The sequence below is a fragment of the Gymnoscopelus braueri genome (genome assembly GCF_963280865.1).
Source record: "Gymnoscopelus braueri genome assembly, chromosome: 13".
NCBI classification, from domain to species: Eukaryota; Metazoa; Chordata; class Actinopteri; order Myctophiformes; family Myctophidae; genus Gymnoscopelus; species Gymnoscopelus braueri.
The window spans coordinates 46,843,143-46,868,816 of NC_137615.1; the positions used below are offsets into that span (position 1 = coordinate 46,843,143).

Sequence of the window (25,674 nt, forward strand, 5' to 3'; positions counted from 1 at the left end):
ATGGCTGGCTAATGGCAGGAATGGGATACAATGGGGCTGGTTTCAGCTTCTGATTAGGCTTGTCAGTTAACTGACATGTATGTCTTGATAAATGCTGACACATCTCTCTTCATTCGAGGCCAAAAGAAATGTCTAAGAAGCCTGTCATAAGTTTCTCTCACACCAGCATGTCCAGATTCATCATGAGCTACTTTTAACACTGACTGGCGAAGTTTGACTGGCAACACAATTTGGAACACTGGTTCACCCACAAACCTTCCCTCATGTGGCAGCCACTTTCTCACCAACAAGGAGTCCTGCAGAAAATACCCACAAGCACTGTCAAGCAGCTCATCCTCTGGCCGTATCAGCGGCACCAGCTCCGTCAGAGAGGGGTCAGCCTGCTGCTCCGCAACCAGATCTGAACGTGTTATGGACAATGGAAAATTAGCAAGAGGTATTGAAAACTTTTCAGATACTTTAGTCGTAATCGATTCTTGTGACTCAGATCTCTCTTTTAACTTAGCCATTGCACAAGCTGTAAAAACCTCTGGGAAGTCACGTTCAATTTCATCCGCTTCTTTTACTACTTTTTTTTTAACTTAGCAGCACAAATACCAGGACAAAACTCCCCCCGTAGCAATTTAATCAAATCTGTAACTTATCAAAATCTAAATAAACAGATTAAACAGATTAAATTCAAACCAAAGAAATTAACTGCATCTCCCAAACAAAATCCAGACAAAAACAAGCGTGTAACATCGCTTTGTCTCTACTCACCGGACCGTTGAACCAACTGGACAAGGGAATCCCCGGATTGATTCCCAAATGACACTCCTTTCAAAAAACTACTATACTACAATACAGGGAACCGTCAAGTATAATTAGTAACACCTGTGAATGTCTTCACAATATGGCTGCTGTGCATAGAGCCTATTCTGGAGCTAGTAGTAAGTAAATGCTAGTAAACAAACCATTCCATGTGATCACGTTCAGCCCAAACTGCAGCACTACTCTTGCCCTGCGGGTGGAGCCATTCTCATGATGGAGGAGTAACCAAATGCACTTTGGATGCGAGTTATCTATTAGAATGGTTTTACATGCATATTAGCCTTAACATTTTCTAGAGTCTGGATGGAGACTAAAAAAATGCATATCTCACCTGAACCACTTAAACTGTACTTTGTCCATACCTTTTTTTCCCCCTCTACACCAAAGCTCTGCCTATTTTTGGCACACTTTCACCTCATAGGACATGACCAGAATAAGGACGCTAGGGTTCAAGTGTTTATCAGCCACAATAACTCTGGATAGTACAGTTGACTTTTGTTTCTCTCATTCTTGGAGCTATATCCTGTAATTTGACTTCTTTACTACACTTTCGGGGGGTCCCCAGCTAATTGATTGATAGTTGGGAACCAAATGGACCCTAACTTTCAGTATTATTTTAACTCCCAAGAGTGTGCAAGTGTAACCAAATGGACCCTTTCCATTTGTACACTCTGGGAGTAATATTAAGACCGGGAACGCATCTGCGTCACTTTAAGATTTCTTTGGCTATTCAAAAATAGCAGATCTACAAGCTCATAGCGCGGCACCGAGTGCTGCGCTATGAGCTTGTAGATCTGCTATTTTTGAAAAATCTTGAACATCTGTGCAAATCTTTGAATATATATATTTTTAAAGCGAAGATTTGTAACTCAAATCTTTGCTTCTGGAGGTCCCTGGAACAACATATTTTACAAATGTTTGCTTTGAAAAATATATATGAAAAGATTTGCACAAATATTCATGTTTTTTCCAAAAATAGCAGATCTACAAGCTCATAGCGCGGCACTCAGTGCCGCGCTATGAGCTTGTATATCTGCAATTTTTTTAATAGCCAAAGAAACCTAAAAAATGACAGAGGCACAGAGGAACAGTTTTTTTTTTAAACGTATGTTGCTATAATACCAGTGCTTCTCAATGATATATGTATTTGTCCGCGAACCCACTCCATCTCAAAATATGTTGTTCCAGGGACCCCCAGAAGCAAATATTTGAGTTAAAAATGTATATATATATATATTCAAAGATTTGCACACATTTTTACGATAAAAAAAAATAGCAGGTCTACGAGCTTGTAGATCTGCAATTTTTTAATGGCCAAAGAAATCTAAAATGACACAGATGCGTTCCCGGTCTTAATGGGTTAATGCTATGCTGTGTGCCCTTGCATACTACAGCTCTAATATGTAAACACACACCACACACACACAGGCACCTGACACTTTACATATTAATGAACACATAACACTCACGCATGCACAAAGATGCTGTAATACACACATATATTATATCATTTCTGTCAGGTGGAAACGTTATAATTTCCAAAACCGTTACTTTTCAGGAAATGTCAAAAAAGAACCTGTGTTCCAATGGATCCAATGTAGTTTTTATAATTTAGTCACAAACTCACAAACTTTTAATATTGAACCAGTGAAAAGTATTAACAATTTCACTTTCAAAATTCTTCAGAAATAGCTAAACTAGCCGTAGCTGTGACGTGTTATGAGATTGGCTATTTTTGGTGTGACACAGACTTATAACTCGGGCTTAGCTAGTCTCTGCGAGGACCTGTCTCATTGCAGACAGACAAGCATGGTTGCCACTTGCCAGTACTTGAGTGTTTACATCATAGAAGTCATATTACAACTGGCTTGCATTCACTGATTCAGTGTGTTGACACTCACTCAATATAGAATGTGTGATTTAAGTGTTGCAAGATTGCACTGAATAATACTGAGTTATCATAACATGCAGTATTGGTACTGTACATTATAAGGTTATGCATCCATTTATACAATAGTGTTCTGTTGCAGCGGTTCTCAAAGAGTCTTTGAGTGAGTTCCAGGGGGTCCCTGGCAAAATGAGGAAGAGTTTAACCACTTTTCTATAGTTCAGCTATTGACAATGTCCACAATCTCACAACACATCGCAACTTGCAGATCTGCTATTATATTATATTTGTTTTGTATTTTGCCAAATACATATCAATCTGGGCGTGCTTGACATGAAAATGTTTGAGAACCACTGTTCTGTTGTGTAATACGTAATGTTTTATGCATAATGTTGTTTGAATGTAGGTGGAAATCCCAGAACAACCAGAGATGCATCCTTGGTGGTAGCATTTGTTTGCAAGGTACTGAATTTATAAATATTCTTCTAAAAACACATCGGGAGCGGTTTCTTTTTTTTCTGTGCGTTAAATTTGCCCAAAAATATATATTTTTGAACAGTTGTTCGTCCCCCGATATTCGGGACAGACGTCATCAATAACCACAGGGAAGCCACACTGTTATTAAACCCTGTCTTGTTAACATTACATTACATTACAGTCATTTAGCAGACACTTTTATCCAAAGCGACTTACAATAAGTGCATTCAACATAGGTAGGGAACGAAACTACTAATCACCAGAAGTCTTAAGTGCATTCTCTTCTAAAACAAGCAACTAAGAGTATACCTAGCGCTAAGGTAAAAGTGCAATATATCAGCTACCTACTTTCTTAAACAGATGAGACGAATAGGAAAAACTAATGAGCGAGAGCTAAAACAAATAAGTGTATCGAAAGATCCAGTAAAACAATAAAACAAGAGTTCGTACAACTAGTTAACAAGTAGGCAAGGCAAAGAGAGGTTTACACAGAGACTATGTGAAGAGACTGGACAGCTAATAGGGCTGCAACTGTCCATTACTTGATATAATCCAAATCCACATACAAATGTTGTACTTAGTGGCACAACGGTGTCGTGCAAAAGTTGTGAAAATAGTATTATTCGGAACAAGCCTCGATATTAGTCCTTGCAGAAATTCCCTTTGTGCCAAGCAGCCATCAGGACACAGAAATCACACAATACATAAACAAACAACACTAGAATTAAGCATTTTTGTATCATTTATTTGTCACGCCCCGGTGTGTAAAGGCCTTTACATGGTATATGAGGCACGCTTGGAAGAAATTTGCATTTTAATGATAGGTCTACAAGCTCACACTACGCGTTGTGACCTTATGGATCCGCACATTTCTTAAAGGAATGTTCTCTCCTCATTTGCAGCTGCACCCCAAGAAAGGAAACTTCTTGGTCCCTGAAGCAAAGAAGCTTGGTATGCCCGTGTAAGTGGACTTTTGTATTTTGTATTTTAGATGCAAAGGTACATTACTGTATGTGCTTTCTCACTAAAAGTTTGGATTTTGTTCTTCTCTCTCCTTCTCTCGCAGTGGCACAGCAGCCATCGGCAAACTCGTTAAACAGCTTAAGGATGGGAAAAGTGTCATATACGAAGGGAAAGAGGTATCTTTTTCAACTTACTCGTAACAGGACTCCTTACACCCTTTCCCCACCTGAATTGGTGTTTTTTTTCTTCTCCAAACATGGGAAAACCTGATAAAATTGACTTCTTTCCACTGTCTGTAGAGAAGTATTCCATTGCTTCTTTTTTTTGTCGTTTTCGACTTCACAAAAGTGTCCGATCATGAGGATAGGATTTCTTCTCATCTTCCTTCTCTCTGGGCGGCCATACACTGTCTAGTAATCAGAAGGGCGCTGGTTCAACCCTCAGATAGCCCATCTATGTTTCAAAGTGTCCCTGATCAAGACACCTAACCCCTAACTGCTCCCCACCGAGAACTCATCTGAGCAAGCCCTCTGCTGGGTGAATGCGGAAAAGTAATGTGTGTGCTGTCAAGAGGCGATATACCTTTACAACTATCCAAACCGATGGCAAGAATTGTTTTTTTGGATTGCTTGCAAAAAGCCTTGTCGTTAGGGGTTATAAAAGTAAAGAGGATTCTGATTACAAAAACAAAAAAGGAATTATCTTTTGTTTTGGATTGACAACATTACAAGGTTACATAAAGTTACCGGTAGCCTAAGTCATTTTCTGAATTTATCTCACTGTTCTAACTTTTTGAATTATTTACCTTGCCATTTTTTATATTTTATTTTTAGATTGTCGCCTTTAATGCAATGAGTTTAGACCTGAGGCCGATTCTAAAACGTACAAATCCTGAAGTTTTCTAAAAAACTTCAAATATTTATTCAAAAATTACAACAAATGTATGTTGCTATATTCTGCACGTAGCAACAAGAACCCCAAAAGGGGTTCCCGTCTTGAAAGGTATAGTTACAAATAGGGGTTCCCTCCCTAAATGGGTTAATAACCGTTTACATCGATCAGTTCGATTAACTGTTCCATCCCTAGATGCAAGCAATTTTTTTCAGAATGTTCACCTATTATGCCGTGCCCAGAATAGGGATGCTAGGGTTCATGTGGTTAACTATTGCGTATCCATTGTTCTGTAGATCCGGCCCGAGCAGGTCTGCACTCCCACTTACCCGTCACCAGCCTTCATCATAGTTGAGTGTCCCTCTAAGGAGTTTCTGAAAGCCATCTGCAGCGATCAGCAGCTGGGCAGGTAAACACGCCGTGCAGTCCGCAGAAGAGACAAGTTTCCCCTGAGGGCTTTCTGACAGAAAGTGTGTGTGTGGTTCTTCCTGTGCTGTTATTGTAGCTTTAATTGGTATTTGACTTGTTCTATTTTATCTGTCAGTCCTCATTAGTCCTCTTTGTGTTGTTGCGATAATATTATTATTATTATTATTATTATCATGAACTAAATAAATGGTTTAGGTATTGTGTTGTAGAGAGCAGTATGACTGTCCAGTGCTGTGTGTTTATCTTGTATAGTTACCAGACCGGGGGGAGTGAAGACCCTGCTGCATCTTGAAAACGGATGAATACAAGGAGTGGATGAAGAGGTACTCTTTCTTACAGTGTAACACCTCCATTTGTTTTGTCGCTGGCCAAAAAGAACAGATCTACAAGCTAACAACATGTCGCTCTGGTTGTGGTCTTACAGTTTGATGTGTTGAGGCCAGGAGTCATGTCCCATTTGTCTGTTTCTAGGTTCCCCTCGACTACCGAGCATCTGATACTCAACGAGCAAACCTGCACTGTCCACAACATCAGAAGCCACAAGATTCAGGCCCAGCTGAATATGATTCACCCGGAGATCTTTCCAAACATCAAGCCTTACAAAGCAACGGTAATGTCCGAGTTCTACTTGCTTGCATGCCACGTCGTGCTCCGACCGTAGCAGAAGAACTAGTGCCCTGATCTAGTTTGTTGTAGATCAGGGGTCTTCAACCCTTTTCAGGTCAAGGACCCCCCTAGCTGCGAGAGACCCCCACTATTGTGTTGCAGATTTATACTGTAGGTTCATAGACTTGTTCCAATATGTTGGATTCATGTTAAACATGTATTTTCAGACAGTTAACCTTTGGAACCCTCAATATTACCTCTACACCAACTCTCCAAAAATAGCCGATCTACAAGCTCACAACGCCTCGCAGCGCGAGGCGTTGTGAGCTTGTAGATCTGCTATTTTCGGCTAATGTTCCCCACCACTCAAAGATTTGGCAGACCCCTTGTAGTAACTCTGAGGACCTCCTAGGGGTCCAGGACCCCCTGTTGAAGACCCCTGTTATAGATACATAATTCTTTGGAGTGCAGTATTACCGTGTGTTCTACTTAAGTCGTGCTCGTTGTTTTGTTCTGTTTGTAAGATACTGAAAGCTAAGAGTTCTATTGTCGTTCCCCAGGAGAGCCAGGCAGACATGGACGTCCCCACCGTCAGAGCCGAGTGCATGCTGAAGTTCCAGTTCAGACCTGTGATGGAATGGCAAAGGTTGGTTTTTGTCCCTTCGTCCGCTTGTCACAGAAAACAATGTGGAATGGAACACTGCTCTCAGCTGTAGTTATTTTCCCTCCATCTGACGAGCCTTTTCTTGTTGTCATACTTCTCTAGTGTGAAAACTAAAGCTTGCAATCCATAACTTTCTGTGTGAATAAAACGTTATTTAACCGATCTGAGTGATTGGTTAAAATAATGATGAATAATAATAAATGGATGATAAATAATATAACTATATATATATATATATATATATATATATATATATATATATATATATATATATATATATGTATAATATAACAAATTCAATCTATTGAGACATTTAAATACATCTTACAGATTGCAGCTTTAACCCCTATTTGTAACTATACCTTTCAGGACGGGAACCCCTTTTGGGGTTCTTGTTGCTATGTACAGTATATAGCAACATATATTTGTTGTAATTTTTAAATAATAAATATTTGAAGTTTTTCAGAAAACTTGGGTCAGGATTTAGAAGGCGTTTTTTGAATCGGTCTCAGGTCTAAATGGGTTAAGAGTCACTCACTTTCCCCCTCAATTGATTTCTGTGTGTATGTGTGACTGTGTGTAACCGCGCCCCTCTCACTCTGTCACTCATTTGTTTAGAGATGCGATCCCCTCTTGTGACACCGAGGAGTTTGTGAAAGAGGCTGCAGAGGTCCCCGACTTTGTGCGAGAAGTGGAGGAGTGCAAACAGTTCTGTTCCACTGACACGGCACTGCTGTCTGGTGAGTTCTGCTTTGGATAGCCAGAAGGTATACAGGAATGAGGGCCAAGACAAGACAACCAAGTGTTGCTTTTTAGTAACCTGTGGCCCATAGGTCAGGAGCCTATCTTCTGTTTCTGTAGCGTGAGGCGTGAAGTACACCTCCTGGTCACGACAATAATATGTTACATGATGCACAAGACAAGTACACCCCCGTGGACATGACACTAGTATGTTACATGATGCACAAGACAAGTACACCCCCGTGGACATGACACTAGTATGTTACATGATGCACAAGACAAGTACACCCCCGTGGACATGACACTAGTATGTTACATGATGCACAAGACAAGTACACCCCGTGGACATGACACTAGTATGTTACATGATGCACAAGACAAGTACACCCCCGTGGACATGACACTAGTATGTTACATGGACTTACCCCAGTCCAACCCTTGATGCTGAGTTCCAAGCAGGGACGAATTAGGTACCATTTTTATAGTATTTGGTATGACTCTGCCGAGGATTGAAACCCGATCTCCCAATCTCAGGGCACACTCTCTAACCACAATGCCACTGAGCTGGTACTTAAACCCTTGTGTCACAAGTATTCTTGACATGTCATAATAGGTGAACATTCTGTGAAAAATAGATCTGATATTTTATGCTATTTTCGTGATTTGGTGTAGAGGGGGGAAATAAAAGGAGTGTGCCCCTGTGGCCAAAATATCAATCTACAAGCTCACAACGCATCATCATGTTGCAATGCGTTGTGAGCTTGTAGATCTTCCAATTATTATGGGAAGGGATGGAAGATCTGAAACTACAGATAAGGCTTAATTGATTAGAATTGGTGATGGTGATTGGACGATGGTGTGCCGTTCATTTAGGTTTGTGAACCTTTGTTGTTTGTCATGCAGGACAAGCAGAGGGGTATCCAGAGGTGGTTTTCCTGGGAACAGGATCTGCAATCCCCACGAAGCTGAGGAATGTCAGCGGCACTTTAGTCAACATCAGGTACGGCAGTCATTCACTCAGCCTTTTTCTAATTTCAAGGACCCCCAGTGTGATATGCATTAGGCCACGGACCCCCTTTTCACATGATGTTTCATCTCTGGGACCCCCGATCCACACTGTAAAATCATCAGTGTTAATCTAACTCTCAAGAGTGTACAAATGGAACCAAATTGGACCTCTATGGCTGGAGGGTTCTGGCGGGAGTTTTGAATAAGGGACTTTTACTTTGTAACCAAAGTATTTTCATATTGTGATATTTGCTACTTTTACTTAACCCATTAAGACCTGAGGCCGATTCTAAAAATGTTTTCTAAATCCTAACAGTTTAAAAAATACATATATATATATAAAAAAATATATATATCTCAAAATATTTTGTTCCAGGGGCCCCCAGAAGCAAAGATTTGAGTTACAAATGTTCGCTTTAAAAAGTAGATATTAAAAGATTTGCACACATTTTCACGATTTTCAAAAATAGTAGATCTACAAGCTCGTAGCGCGGCACTCGGTGCCACGCTACAAGCTTGTATATCTGCTATTTTTGAATAGCCAAAGACATCTAAAATGACGCAGATGCGTCCCCGGTCTTCATGGGTTAAGTACAAAGACCTGCGTTCCTCTTCCACCACTGTTAGTGACATTTCGTTGTCCATGAATCCCAGCCAGAGTCAGTCGGTGATGTTGGACTGTGGTGCGGGGATCTTCGGTCAGCTGTGCAGACACTACGGGGACGGCGTGGACGAAGTTCTGTCCAACATCTCGACAGTGTTCGTCTCACACCTGCACGCTGACCATCACACGGTATAGGGAGCTGTTTGCCTACACTGTTTGCCATTTCTGAAGTAATCATTTTCGCACTGGCCGACTCTCATTGTATTCCTGATATTTGTGTGTGCGTGTGTGTGCGTGTGTGTGTGTGTGTGTTTTTTTTTCATCCCAGGGACTGTTAAACTTGCTCTATCAGAGGAAAAGAGCGCTGGTCAGTTCACTTTCTTTTGTCTCCTGTTTTTAAATCCTACACATTGAGCCTTTTGAATGGGAATTTATAGCTAAGGAATTATATGAGAAGAAATGTTTACAAGGGTTATAAATTACACGATCTGATTGCTCAGCTTCATATCCTTATGGTAATAAGCTTCTCTGAACCCTCCATTCAGTGTCCTCATTGTATAAACATTTGTAGATAGAAATATTACAATAGATAAAAAGTTGTTTGTATTTTTTTAAGATTTGTTTTTATCTGCATCAGTGTTTATGGTTAAAACGTCTAGTATTTGAAAACATCCTTAATGCTTAATTTTTAAGTCATGTGCTGAGAATAGTCAATCTACAGTACCAGGTCAAGGCTTGTCGCGGTGCTATTTTCGGGCTTTGATGTGGGTCTTCTACATGTGAGTGATGTGGTCATATTATGTGCCGACTGTAGGAGACTCTCGGGAAAGACTTCAGCCCCATCTACTTGATGGCCCCGTTCCAGATGATGAGCTGGCTCAACCAGTACCACTACCACTGTGAGGAGGTCCTCAGCCATGTCAAGTAGGTGGACGCACAAGTCTTATTATAACTAGAGCCTGACCCATGCCAGATGTTTGGATCCGATCACGAGTCCTAGACCACTGAATATCAATTTGAGAACATTAACTTATAATAAAACAAATACAAATGACCACACATTACTCCTGATGAGTTAAAACATTTAACCCTTTAAGACCGGGAACACATCTGAGTAATTTTTTCTTTGCTTTCTTTTCCTATTAAAAAATATACACGCTCAAATATACAAGCTCATAGCGCGGCACCGAGTGCCGCGCTATGAGCTTGTAGATCTGCTGTTTTTGTTTTTTTTTGAAAATGTTGTGCAAATCTTTGAATATGTATTTTTTTAACATACGTTTTTTCAAAAAACTGTTAGAGATTTAGAAGACATTTGTAGAATCCCCAGAAGCAAAGATTTGAGTTACAAATGTTACAAAAAATATATATATATTCAAAGATTTGCCCCAAAAATCTAAATTTTTCTAAAATAGCAGATCTACAAGCTCACAGCGTGGCACTCGGTGCCGTGCTGTGAGCTTTTAGATCTGCTATTTTTGAATAGCCAAAGAAATCTTAAAATGACACAGATGCGTTCCCGGTCTTAATGGGTTAATGTAAGTATATACATTAAACCATTTAACTTTAATAATACAATGAACAAGCAAGCAAGTAAATATAAGCACATTATGCACATGAACTGAACTGTATTTATTTTAACCATATAAGCCCTATTCCAAAACTTTCAGAACTAGCCAAGTCATTCGTGGGGCCTTAGACTTTGGTCTAGACTCTGGAAGGGACAGAGTGTTCTGCGTTAGGCTATTACAGGGATGGAAGATCTGAATTGTGGGCATGTTTCTGACCCTACTGGACCTTTTTAAAAGTAATCCCTAAAGTCAGTTCTAAAACAGGGAGCAAGTGTACAAGAGCCTGAAATTGGGGTGATGTGAGCTAAAGGAATCTAAGCATAGTGATAAATGCATGGTTGACCTTTTGACTGGCTGTATTTTAAAGGCAACAGATAATGTTTAACAGAGTGTCTTCCAGAGCATTGCACAAGCAGCTGGTTTTGAATGCGAGACATTTACAATGTACATTTATAGGCAGATATTGTACCAAGTATTGTTGATGCAGCATGTACAACTAGCAACTTCCTCCACTCGTGATGTCATGATTGTTCATACCCAGACCGCTGCTCTTTCAGCATTTACGAAAAACAGTTATCTTTTTATGTCAGTTTCATGTGATAAAAAAAAAAAGCTTGGACTAATATGTAAATATCTGAAGGTATCTTTTATCTGTTACTCTACCTCAAAAGTACCTTTTGTTCAATACTTTTGCTCAACAATTCACTTGACTATTAGTTCATTTCAACCTAGACAATAGCAGATCTACAAGCTCACAACGCATATTAACGTGTTGTGAGCTTGTTTGATCTCCAATTTTCACCGTGTGACACCATTGTACGACAAAGTATATTTTGTAAAAATCGTATTAGACCTGTGCTCGACTGTCAGTTTGGCACATGCGTGTGACCATATTTGGGCATAGCATCCGGATCTTCATATATGGGCGTATTGGTCGGCTTGGCGGTTCTGGTCAACGCCTATCAGACCGCCTCGATGTCGGTTATATAAATGCCCCTCGGGTCGGCTGCGCCGCGCGTACCGAGTTTGAAGTCGGTGTGTCCGGTGGTTCTCGAGATACGTGAATAACAGACGGACGGACAGACATGCTACCGTACAGAGATTCCGCACATTAATTGTACAATTTTATTCAATTTTTTCTCAGCTTTGTCCCAAACAACTATTTGTGTGAAGGAGCAGAGGTGAACAACAATAAGACAAAGTCCTTCATCGAAGCGATGCTGAAGAAAAACAACTTGGAAAAGGTGTGTGGATCATCTGAACCATTAATTGCTTTTCTTTGTTCAAAGTGCATATTTGATGTGGGACATGGTAGAATGTAACTACTAAGTACTTTTACTCAAGTACTGTAATGATAAATGATGTATTATTACAGGTTAATCTACCTAGCAACACATAAAGTTATTAAAATCGGCCCCACATTTACCAGCTGCAACATTAAAGTGATGAACACGTTAATGCATGACCAATTAGAGTTCTCAATGGGTCAGAAAATTAAGGCCCGGCCCTACTGGGTTTTTGGCTGTGTTTTGGCCATTGTCCCCCTTTTTTCTTTAATAACACAGGCTAGGGTCGGGTAGGGTCTGGTTTGGGCAGAATTTGAGAACTCTATGACCATATTCTGTATGAGTACTTTTATGTTTGGTAAGCTTATTTGATGCCGATACCTTTGTACTAAGTCAAATAATGAGTACCGTATTTTCCGCACTATAAGGCGCACCGTCAGTGCGCCTTATAGTGCGGATGCGCCTTATAATCCGATGCGCCTTATATATGTATCAATATTGGTTCCCTTGGTTTCCGCACTATAAGCCGCACCGTCAGTGCGCCTTATAGTGCGGATGCGCCTTATAATGCGGTGCGCCCTATATATGAAAATAATACATTTATTGAAGGTGCGCCTTATACTCAGATGCGCCTTATAGTGCGGAAAGTACGGTACACAGCATTTCTAAATTGTGGTATTGCTACCTTTTATTTATTTAAGTAAAATCTGAGTACCACTTCCATCACTGTAAAACGTCATACAGGTCTTTGCTTCTCCTGGTCTCTAGGTCCAGGCGTGTCTGGTGCGTCACTGCAAGAGCGCCTACGCCTGCAGCATCACGCATCAGTCGGGGTGGAAGCTTGTGTTTTCTGGTGACACCATGCCCTGTGACGCCTTGGTGCTCATGGGTCAGTATTACACCTCAACCCAACATTGGTGGCACTTTACTCCACCTGTATCTAGATACAGGTGGAGTAAAGTGAGTGTTAGATTTGCCATTTCAGAGATCCATAAAATCATGTGTCCGTTTGTATATATAGTTAAATCAAAGATGCAATAGACCAGTGATTTTCAAACTTTTTAATTTCATGGACCTGTTTTGATATTAATTAGATCACGGACCAGTGTTAATTTAACTCTGAGAGCGTACAAATGGAAGTGTCCATTTGGACCCTCTGATGGTCCCCGGACCAGACATTGAGAACCACTGCCTTACGTAATTGCGCAAAATGTCTTTTCCATGCCATCGATCGGCTCTCAAAGGAGCCGATGAATCACACTCAAGCGTTCCTACGGGACTTCATTGACTCTTCTATCTAAATAGCTGGACTGGACTCTGTCCAAGTAAAGCCAGACGGAGCGGGTAGAGGCAGCGAGTCCCACGTCTGATCATTATAGATGGATCAGCTCTTCACACAGACAGGGCGTGCCGGGTCCTGATCGCACGTGCGAGCACACACACACACACACACACACACACACACACACACACACCTTGATTGATTTCCTTTGGAACGGGAAGGGCAGTCTATGGTGTGTGTGTGTCTGTAAAGCCCCAATTTATATTTAATTGCGCGCCCGTGTCCCACGCTTAAAATCTACAAGCAGATCTACAAGCACACTACCAGGGCTGCAACTATCAGTTATTTTTCAGTTTATTTTTCCCCCTGTTTCTTTTGTTTCTATCTCCCAAAATAGGGATGGCACGTTAAAAGTATATAAAAAAAAAAGTTCAATTACATCAATTATCGGCTGTACCCATACTCTCAATACGTCGTGTTTTGAGCTTGTAGGTCAGCTATTTTCAGACCTGGACACTGTGGTACTGTATGTATGAGTCAGATTTTAGTACTGGTCTGTACACCGGCTGTGTGATTCATGTTCATGCCTCCGTTCTCTTTGTTTGTTTTTTTTTAAAGGAAAGGACGCAACGCTACTGATTCATGAGGCGACACTGGAAGACGGACTGGAGGAGGAGGCTGTGGAGAAGAGACATAGGTGTGTATGTCACAGTTAATGTCTGATGGCACTTATTCACTACAAAGAGTTAACCCAGAACCCTCCCATCACCTGAAACTTTCCAGAAGCCATTCAAGTCCTTTGATGTTTTTTTGTTTACGTTTCAATTATAACCAGAACCAGTTCCGTTCAGTTTTTATTTATGTATAGTGCAACGTCACCCCAATACAAGGGATCTCTGTACACTTCATATACAAAGCAAAACACAATGTATACTGAGTGATTTCCACCCCTGAAGAGGGAGGTACGTCATAAAAAAACCCTGTGTCCATTATCCGTTTTTCTTTTTTTCAAAAATAGCTAATCTTCAAGCTGACAATGCGTCGCCCCAACGCCTTGTGAGCCTTGTTGGCTATTTTTGAGAATGTTTTAAAGTGCCTAGTTCCTGTGTCGTCACCTCAGCTTGACCAATCCATGGCCACAGCACCGCTTGCTCCTGCCATGGGTTCCCAGAACTCAGCCTAGCAGGGTGAGCAGGGTCCAAATTAGGTTCTGAGAACTTTCTCTGAAACCGAGCCGTAGCGTATGGGAACAAACCCCTGAACCTGTGAAATAGGTTAACTCATTGAGTGCCCGAATTATTTCGGGCTATTTCTGGCCAGTACGATTTTTAGTTTTTTAGTTTTTTTTTAAGTTCTTTTCTATTTTTTTCAAAAACACGTGAAACACGTTAATGGCACGTTGCACCATAGCGGTAAAATACGTTAATGGCACTCAATGAGTTAATACAGCACGCTTCACTTTTATTGGAAAGGAGCCATAACAGAGCTCAAGCAAGGAGTTACAGTATCAGCAAGGGACAATTGTGTTCACAAACGGCCTTACCGTTGGAAATGCATATGCTCAAACTGGATGACCCTCCACTCACAAGAAAATACAAATAAAACGTTGTAATGTTAGATAAAGCTGTATTTCAGCAGACAATGGAAATGCTCTCACTGCAGATTGCAGTAATTTTTTGAGCAAATTGTTACCTGCTTCATTCTCCCCCACAATTGCCATTGATTTCCCTTTTTCCTTTTCTTTTTATTTGTGTCTTTTATCAAGGCTGTGTAAGAAGCCGCCTTCTTCCGCTCTCACTGAATTGAACACAAATCAAGAAAAGAGAGAATGCCTCTGAGAAATGCATTGATTTGGCCAACTGGCTTTTGCAAAGAAAAAGTTTTTTTTTTGTGTGTGTTGCAGTTCCTTGTATTTCCCCCATAGAGCCTGGTCTATCTTAGATGCCGGCAGTGTAACGTATTGTCACTGCCAGTTCGAAGCCTTGTATCCCTTGTATCATAATTTTCATTGTTTGTTTGCTTGTTTGTTTTTTAGATAAATCATTCACACTTTACGTCTCTCTGTGGGTTTAGTTAACAATTACAGTAGTTGGCTACTTAAGCTACTACTTTATTCTTATTGTTTGAAATAAACAGCGAAACTAGCCTATCTGCAAGCTCACAACGCCTGGGTTTGTAGATCTGCTAGTTTAGCGATTTTTATAACGAATTCATTCATTTTATTTTTGAACAATTCCGCTTATAATGACATGCCGAAAATAGGAACGCCAGGTTGAAAGTTGTTAACCAATGAAACACCCAGTATTAGAGCTTGTGACTAAATTGCATAACTCAGTGGTTTTCAACCCTTCTCATATCAAGGTCCATTATTTATTCGGCATTTGAGCCACGGAACCACCGTTTGACGAGATTTAGCCTCTCAGAACCTAGAATATTTTGTTATCGTTGGATAAGATTTTGTCCACAATTCCATGCTATATTGATGTTGGTGCCATAGGAGAGATAACACTACAGGCAAACAATCGAAATAACAATTCTTTTACGTTCTCTAATTCTGTAGACTTCTTTTAAAGTAAGTAATAGACCACATTCACACGGCGGCCATTTTGGAATTTAACATTGAAAGTGCCACCCGTTGCCGTGGCAACCGGGTTGGCACTTCATTGACTTAATAGCAACATGGCCTCCGTGTGAATATGGTCAGATGTTTAACAATAATTTAACTCTTGAGAGTGTAAAATGGAACCCGTAAGGGTCCATTTGGTTTCATTTTACACTCTCAAGAGTCAAAGATCTATAAGGGTCCATTTGGTTACCAACTCTCCATCGTTTTGCTGGGTACCACCTGGAACCCCCTCAAGGACCACTGGTGGTCCCCGTACCACTGGTTGAGAACCACTGGCATAACTCCATTAGGTACATTGTTTTGTCCATACAAGGTTCCCAGCCGACAGTGACGATACGTTTGTCTCATTGCCTGCCTGCTTATCTCCCTTTCCCCTGGACAGCACCACCTCCCAGGCCATCGGCATCGGCATGAAGATGAAGGCCCAGTTCATCATGTTGAACCACTTCAGCCAGCGCTACGCCAAGATCCCTCTGTTCAGCGAAGACTTCAACGACAGGGTGGGGATATCCTTCGACCACATGAGGGTGAGTCAACCCATTAAGACCTGATCTCAAACTCTTTCGTACCAAGGACCCGCCCTGTATTTGGCCGCTGATCTCCATCTGAAAGATCTTTCAAAAATGTTCAAAAATAGCAGCTGTACAAGTGCTGTGAGCTTGTAGATCTGCTATTTTTGAGAACCACTGTTCTAAACCAATGTTCTAAATCCAATAAGTTTTCTGAAAAACCTATGTTGCTATAAAATGACACACTGTCTTAACCCATTAAAACTGGGAAAGCATCTGATTCTTAACCTTTTTTGTTTCAAGTTTGGTATGCATTATTAGGCCACAGAGCACTGACAGTTTTGTTTTTTTTATCTCGGGACCCCAGTCTACATTGTAAAATCCTCAGTGCTTATTTAACGCTGAACGTGTCAAAATGGAACCAAATTGACCCGTAATCCAATTGTACACTTTGTGTTACAGACCCTTAAGGGTCCATTTTCACCCCTGGTGGTCCCAGTTGTTACTATTGTGGTGCTGAATGTGATGTAGTAACTTTCAGAACCTCTGCTATGAGCCTCCCTATATTAATGTCATAGTGTGTGTTGAAGGTGCAGTAGACAACATTCAGCCACTAGATGTCGCACTCTCAAGACCTGTTGTACAGTATAAGGCAGTGGTTCTCAACCTTTTCAGGCCGCGACCCCCCAAAATAATCATATTTGAACTGGGGACCCGACAAAATAAAGAATCACATTTGAACTGGGGACCCCCACCCTGATAAGCACTTGGAATTGTTGTAGACTCTGTTCCACAGATAGATCTACAAGATCAGCTATTTTCACAATTGTTGCCTCTTTCTTATATTATTTGACAATTTGGCCGATGTTTGACCAGTTTTTATACTATAGTGTGTTGATTACTTGTGATGCAGTAATGGTCTTTTTTCTTTCTTTCTTTTTTTTTAAAGGTATTAACTCACCGAGTGCCAGAATTATTTCTGGCCATGCTGTCCCAGTGCCAGAGATTTTTTCAAAGTAAAAAAAAAGTGCTTAGGAAGCGAGATACAGCCTTTTTTAGTTATAAGTTAAACAAAGAGTGGATGGAGCAGCAAATCTTCAGATAATGATTCTGAACATTATTATTATTATTATAATTTTTTTTCGAAAACACGTCAAACACGTCATTGGCACGTTGCGCCATAGCGGTAAAACATGTGAAACACGTAAATGGCACTCAATGAGTTAAAAAGGTCTTAAAAGTCCTTAAATTGTCACTTAACTGTCAAATGGGGACCCCCCCCCCAAAAAAAATCATGTGGAGACCCCCCCTGGGGGTACCGACCCACAGGTTGAGAACCACTGGATAAATTAAGAAATAGAATTTCAACTTTGTTAGTTAGACTTTGACTTTCCCATTGGTGTGACTTTTTGAAAACCACAGCTCTACATTCTTGTTGACCTTTTCCCTCTTTCCTCCTCCTCTACCTCCCCTCACCACCCCGATCCAACCCAGATCCGGTTCAGAGACTTCAGCCTCATCCCCAGGCTCATCCCTGCCCTCAAAGCCCTCTTTGCATTAGAGATCGGCGAGATGGAGGAGCGCAGAGACAGGAGGGAGCTTAGACAGTTTCACGAGATGGCCGCCGCCGCCGCCACCGCCGGCGGCACCGAGTCACAGCTGTCCGCGGCGGACAAGGAGGCACATGGTGCCAAACGCCAGCAGGACGAACCAATGGCAGAGAACACAGAGGCCAAGAGACTTAAAGCTACTTAACCTAGTGTTTAACCCTTTAAGACCGGGAACACATCCGTGTCATTTTAGATTTCTTTGGTTATTCAAATAGCAGAACTACAAGCTCATAGTGTGGCACTCAGTGCCGCGCTATGAGCTTGTAGATCTGCTATTTTTTTTTAATCTTGAAAATGTGTGCAAATCTTTGAATATATATATACTGTACATATGTTTTAAAGCGAAAAATTTTAACTCCGATCTGTGCTTCTGGGGGTCCCTGGAACAACATATTTTGAGATAGGGGGTCCGCGGCCAAATACATATCATTTTGGGGTCCTTGCCGTGGAAAAGTTGAAGCACCACTAATATTGCAACATAAGTTGTTTCAAAAAACTGTTTGTAGAATATGTATTCATGTATAAGATTTGCACACATTTTCACGTTTTTTCAAAAATAGCAGATCTACAAGCTCATAGTGCGGCACTTGGTGCCGCGCTATGAGCTTGTATATCTGCTATTTTTGAATAGCCAAAGAAATCTAAAGTGACACAGGTGCGTTCCTGTATTGAATGGGTTAAACTTGAAGCAGTGTTTCTCAGACTTTTTTAATTTCAAGGACCCTCTATAACTCTCAGAGTTACATATCTGTAAGGGTCCATTTGGAAACCCTGCGAGGAACCCTGAGGGTCTCTGGTACACACTTTGAGAACCACTGATATAAAGGATAGGTTCGCGGTTTTTCAAAGTTATTAGACCGTAAGCCTGATTTATGCTTAGTTGTGAGCTGGTGTCGCATACCTTTTAAAATAGTCGATCTAAAAGCATACCACACGTTGCATCGCAAGCTATAGATCTGCTATTTTCGTATGAATTAATCCTTATTAGGCTGTTGATATTTCCATTATATAAATGTGGATAGCACAGCCACACCAATAACTTATCATGCAGCTGCAATCCATAACATAATCTTTTCAGTACCAACCAATATTGTGGTGGTTGAAGGTGGTCTCCCTGCGCTTCTATCAAGAAATGTGTATTCTGTGGTCGGCTAGGACCACTATTGGTCGACAAGACGTATTGCATGAAATAAGTTTCCTTCGATTATAGCTCAGTAGTCGGCGTTCGCACAGTGGACGCGGGTTCGAATCTCGGATTAAGGATAGGACATGAAAGTATGGGATTGCAGCTTTAAATGCAGTCTAAGGGGGATATCATTTAGCCCTTCCAAAATCCATGATAACCCCACTTTTTAGGAAACCGGGAAACTCAGTATAGTCGAGACATTTTTGCATTGTCCCTGCTGTGTATTGGCTACTATTTGGAGCTTCCTGCTCTCTGGAGATCTAGTGTGACAGTTAGTTCACAAATGGTTGGGATGTGCTGCAGCAATGGCACAAAGTAGTTCCAAATCAAAAGTATCGCTGCTATTCAAAACATGTTCTTTTAAGGCTAAACTGTGAGTTCACCGTTTCCCAAATAAAAAAGGTTTTGAAGGCCTAAACGATTTCCCCTGGTAGGGCTGTGTTTAAAGGAGTAGCCTACATTTAACCATGTGGATTCTAGTTTCCCCATTCTGGGGCTAACTTTCGGCAAAAATAGCAGATTTACGCTCCCACAACACACCACCGTGCGACACGTTTTGAGCTTGTAGTTTGGCTATTTAGTGGATGAGGGCCCTTTGGAATCTCTTTTCATCTTGCTGTCATAATGTAGTTCAGATGTGTAAGATCTGCCTGATTTGATTTGTCCTCATCACCTGATGCTCATTTCCTCCAGCTCTTCCAAATAACCGTTGAGTTCAGAAGAAACATCGATGTGCCAGTTTTGGGTGAGCTCACAGATATGTTAAATGAAATGGACTCAATGTAGCTTCTGCCGTCACTGTTGTCGTTGTGGGTGGTTCATGTGGTTAAAGGCAGTGAGAAGATGTAGCAGGGTTATGTTTCTCAGTACTAAAGCCGGAGTGGGTTCAGTGGGGAGCTAGCATGGTAACACCTGCTGGGCAGTAAGTTCTGACTAACAAGAGAAGACTTCTGTCTCTGAATGGGGAGTCGTCGCTAGCACTTTCAACCTGGTGTAAATGTTTTCGGCATGTTGTGAAAAGTTCATAAAATAGATGTAAAAGCGCGTTGCATAGTGAGCTTGTAGATCGGCTATTTTAAGCCATTAAAGCGGGGAAAGCCTACATGTTATACCTTTTAAAGCAGGGAAAGCACTTGTCATTTTAGATGTTGCTATGTATTTAGCAAAAGGATTTTTTTTTTTAATCGACCTCGGGTCTAAATGGGTTAACCGCGACAATGTCGTATGACGGAGCATAGTATACGAATACGGCTTAAGTGGCTAAAGTTCTGACGCATATTTTAATTTACGATTAATTGTTGGAACACTGATTAATTGGTTATTGTAGTGATAAAAATGTGTTCCTAAAAAGACAAGGTCCCAGAAAAATGTATTCTATCCACCTGCTTGTACACATGCAAAAGCCAAAGACACCGACACTGAGCTTAACCGCCATTCCATGCTAGTCTATGATTGGCTGATTTTCTTAAAAATATATAGACAAAGAGCAGGGTAATATGGTTGAAAAACAGTGAACTTATCCTTTACATAGCTAGACTTTTTACTTTACTGACCACACCATGAGTCGTTTTGTTTGATTAATTTAAGTGTGTTGGAGAACCTGACAAAGGTGGTGTTTAAAAGACACATTTTGGGGTGTGTGTGGCTTCAGTACTTGTGAAGAAAGCATGTATATTTCTTGCATTGCAGTGTATATAGAATAAATCGTTAGCATATTGTTTTGTTTTCAAAAGATTAAAGCGATACGACACAAGTCACTTCATGCAGTGTATGTTTATACTGTATATATTTGGTATAGGCATTGAGGGGTGATATTGTTTGGCAAAACAAATACTACAGTACTGATGTAACAATGAAACAGACATTTTAACAACTGCTCTGATGACGGCCTATTATATGACAGTTTTTATCCTGCTGGAGCCTGTTATTATACAAAGGACAACAACAGATGTGAGATTTTCTACTGGGGTCTCAACAGTCTCAAGAATAGTCCCTGCTCATGAAAGGCTAAATATTTAGTTTTTCTGTCCTATCTGATTGCCCACAGCCACTGGACCTGTATACAATAGAACAGGTGGGAAACCTTTTGGTGCAAGAGATCTACTTGAACATTTTTCAAGATGGTGAGATCTACATTAATTAGACGGTGGCAATCACCTGCTTTTACAATCTATTATAGGATGCTAATTCAAACAATGCAAACAGAATTACTCAATAGTTTGATATGAATACAGGGTATGGTACACTTGGTTCAGATTTAACTTCCTTCTTTATTGTTCTCAGTTCACTGTTGGCTGGAAAAATCTAGTCAAATTGATAGTGTTTTGTCTGAAAGTGTCTTACTAGGCTCAGATTCTGTCAAGTTTGTGTCCAAATGTTATTGAACAGCTATCAAACAGAAAATCTTCAGTTGTGCATCGCTTAACCAATGCATTACTGGTGGACCCCAATGTCAGTTAACTTAGTTAATATGAAATGGGAAGTCCATGTCAGCCCCTAACAGCCCAGGACACTACAATAAACTATAATATAAGCAAAAGTAATGCAATAAGGGTGCTATGAGTTAAGTTTAAATAATTTAAAACTTCAAATGGTGTCTTTTCGTGTCTGGCCCTAGATGAAACTAAAACTGTCCTCTGTGGGTGCCTCAAAGATGTACCAGAGCTACACATCCTGTTCATACCAACTTTGAGGTTCAGACTACACATTTTTGAGCCTCTGTGGTCTGTCAAAGGCAGATATATGGCCAACCACTGTGGGCTGCTGCATGTGGCTTTTCTTGTAATTTGCAAGGCATTGACATGCAAACTATACCACACTATAAAACTCCAGCAAGAAGACAAATCATCACACATAACATAAGAGCTCAGAGTAAAAGGTTTTGTATATAATATTATACCTAAAGAAAAAAAAACACTTGTTTTTATTGCAATGCAATAAGGAATGAAATGATAATGAAACGACAATAAAACAACACACCAAAAAAAAGGCTATTGTGCACCCCAAGGGAAGTCTCCCTCAGCCATTAACTGCCCAGGACTCTAGGATATATTACAAGCAAAAGTATTAACGTTTGTACACTTTGTACTTACTTATTGCTTCCAGTAAAAAGCATCAACAGTTACTGTGAGACGAAACTAAAACTATCATCTGGGCCTCTCAGAGATGTACTCCTGAGCTCCACATCCTGTTGATACCAACATTCTACTGAATACACACACACTTAGCGCCTCGGTGGTCTGTCAAAGGCAGAGATTTGGCCAACCACAACCACACATGTCTGAGCTGCTGTATGTGGCTTTTCTTGTTTGCAAGGCATTGACATTGACAAGACAAAAGACCACACATACTAACATAGGGAGCTCAGAGTAAATCTTTTTTGTATAATATACTGTTGTGTCTTATACCTGAATGAAAACCTTTTCATTTAAGCCGAATTGTACTAAAGGAACAAAAGGTATTGAAATAAAATAAAAATAAAATCAACCTGTAAAAATGTCTGTCACAAATCAACAAATGTTGATCATTGCAGTCATGGGACAGTAGGCTACATTGAAATGGTTGGTACATCAAGCTACTATACATCTGTTGCAGTAGACCTCAATATAGGATTTGTACAGTTAAAACACATTTCTGAAACAGAAAATGTAGGCTATCACAAAAAAATATACATACAAATTATATCTGGTATTAATGTGCACAACACCTCTGGCTTATTATGGCAAATTACCAGAATAGAAATGTAATTCCTTTTAATGTTAATTATATGTTGTGTTGTGACTATCTTGGCCAGGTCTCCTTGAAAAAGAGATGTTGTAATTTCAACGGCACTCACATTTTTAAACTAGAAAAAGTGCTCCTCGGAGCACAGGTCTCCGCCAGGTCAGGTAGGTTATTTTGGCCTCCTGGTGGCGCTATAATAGGCCAATGTGAAAAGGGTGCCATTTCTTCCTAGGCTGTGAACGGCAATCGGACACTGCATTCATGATTTTAGGCATTTTGTTCTAAAAATTTAGTTTTGCTAAATTTGACCTGCTGGTAGTGCTATAACAGGCCAATGTTAAAAGGGTGGCATTTGTTCCTCAACATAATGTGAATGTCCGTGGGAAGTTTCACCGCAATCAGACGCTGCGTTCATGATTTGCGGCATTTTGGAGAAACAAGCCACTACTGCAAAGTGTAGATGTTAATCTTAGCCAATCAGGATGTAATATGTAAAATCAAACAGATCCGTCTTGATTACATGACTATAGAGATCATGTGTACCGATTTGCGTGAAATTTGGATAAAATGGGAATGAGTCATATTAATTTTTTTTTTTTACATAAGTCGGCCTCTTGGTGGCGCTATAAAAGGCAGATGTGAAAAATGCAGGCCAAAGGTTTTGCCTTGGCCTCTAGGGAGTGCGCACACAAAGTGTTATACAGATCGGTGCAGTTATAGGTAAAAACACGAATCGGCCTGTTATAGCGCCACCATGAGGCTGATTTAAAACATTTGAAGTGGCATTTCTTCCTCGGCATAGTGGGAATGTGTGTGCAAAATTTCAGGGAAATTGCATGCTGTGATCATGATTTGAGGCATTTTGTTCAAAACGGAGCACTCCTGCAAACTTTGGAAGCCATTTAACCACAACATTCACAAATGTTCTGAATTGGCATCCAGGGAGTGTGTGTGCACAGTTTTGCTGCAATCAAGCCAACGGTGTCGGAGATTAGCTGTTCACAGACGGACGGACACACACACGGACACACACGGACACACACACACACGGACGGACAGACAGGGTGCAAACATACTCTCTCGCCACGCCTTTTGGCCTGGTGGAGACAATAAATGTCTATTAATAATAACTAAAACATGTGACATCCTCCTCTCCATATCACTCTGTCTTCCTATGATCTCTTCCTATATCAAGTTCATACACTCACTTCATACACACCATACTGTATGCTCACTCAGACACACACATGCACACACACACACACACACACACACACGCACGCAGACACACACACACACACACACACACACACACACACACACACACACACACACACACACACACACACACACACACACACACACACACACACATACATGCACACACATACATGCACACACACGCAAGCAAGCACGTTTGCTTGCATGGACTGGGACATGAGACATTGGGCCCCTGGGCACTGACATGTAAAGGGGCCTATATTGCATGAGTACAGTCAGCCCCTTTAAAGTCCTATTGATAAACTGAGTGTATAGACGCTCACTTCAAAGGTATCATGATGGTTTCTTTCTTGTATCTTCTTCAAAGTGAATGTTTAGGCTCTTTTTTCATCAATAGGACTTTTGGTGCTCTGTTATTGTTATGACATGAATGACTAGGCTCTTTGATTATGCGACAAGGAATGCAAAGTTAGAGATATTAATATGCAACCAATGCAAATGTATAATTATAATTAATATAATACAATATGCTTCATATTAATTTGCTACATTAAAAACCTTAATGTAGTGACTCAGGTCTCTCTAAGTACTGTACATGTCAGTAACGTCAACACACCAGTTTTTGCGGTTGGAAAGTTGTCTATCTGCTCTAAATATGTTGAGCAGTGTGGTTTTAACAGCCTTATGTGCTTAGAAGAGACAAAGCGAAGGGACCTCCGGTGGCCCTATGTACCCTGACATTGTGGTCAGCTAGGTTCCAGAAGCTGCTCGCACATACAGAGTAGAACACGTACACAGAAACCGACTGCTGACATTTCCTTCCTCCTCCTTTGATGATTATTTCATATATTATAAACTTAAATATGTGAAATGAAGGGCACTTTTTAGGACTTTATATACAGCTCTGACTCAACCTGTTGTCCTTGTCCAGTAAAGTAGTATTAGTAGAGCAGGTAAGCATATAATCGTTCACTTTGTGATACAAGCATGACATTTGGCACACATACCCTCTAAGGGCCACTCTTATGGAAAAAGGCACTGGCCACTCTAAAATCCAAGATGGCGACCATTTTTCAACATGGCCGCCACCTTAGCGGTGCAGATAGTGATATAATCTTTCAGGTTGTGATACAAGGATGAAATTTGGCACACTTACTCTGTAAAGGCCACTCTTATGGAAAAAGGCGCTGGCCACTCAAAAATCCAAGATGGCGACCATTTTTTTCAAGATTGTCACCACCTTAGCGAAGCAGATATATAATCTTTGAGGTTGTGATACAAGAATGAAATTTGACACATATACTCTGTAAGGGCTACTTTTATGCAAAATGCCGCTGGCACTCAAAAATCGAAGATGGTGACCATTTTTTTCAAGATGGCCACCACCTTAGCGGAGCAGATAGTGATTTAATCTTTCAGGTTGCGATACAACGATGAAATTTGGCACACATACTCTAAGGGCCACTCTTATGGAAAAAGGCACGGGCCACGCAAAAATCCAAGATAGCAACCATTTGTTTAAAAATGGCCGCCACCTTAGCAGAGCAGATAGTGATATAATATTCTTTTTTTTCTTTTT

At 40.6% G+C, this 25,674-nt stretch overlaps 1 protein-coding gene across 1 annotated transcript in view; it reads left to right on the top strand.

Moving 5' to 3' along the window:
* LOC308099652 (uncharacterized protein) overlaps positions 1-25,674 on the top strand; it is a gene marked incomplete at both ends in the record, with an annotated part of 75,793 nt that overhangs the window by 40,962 nt on the left and 9,157 nt on the right. The gene's annotated exons all lie outside the window — the stretch shown is intronic.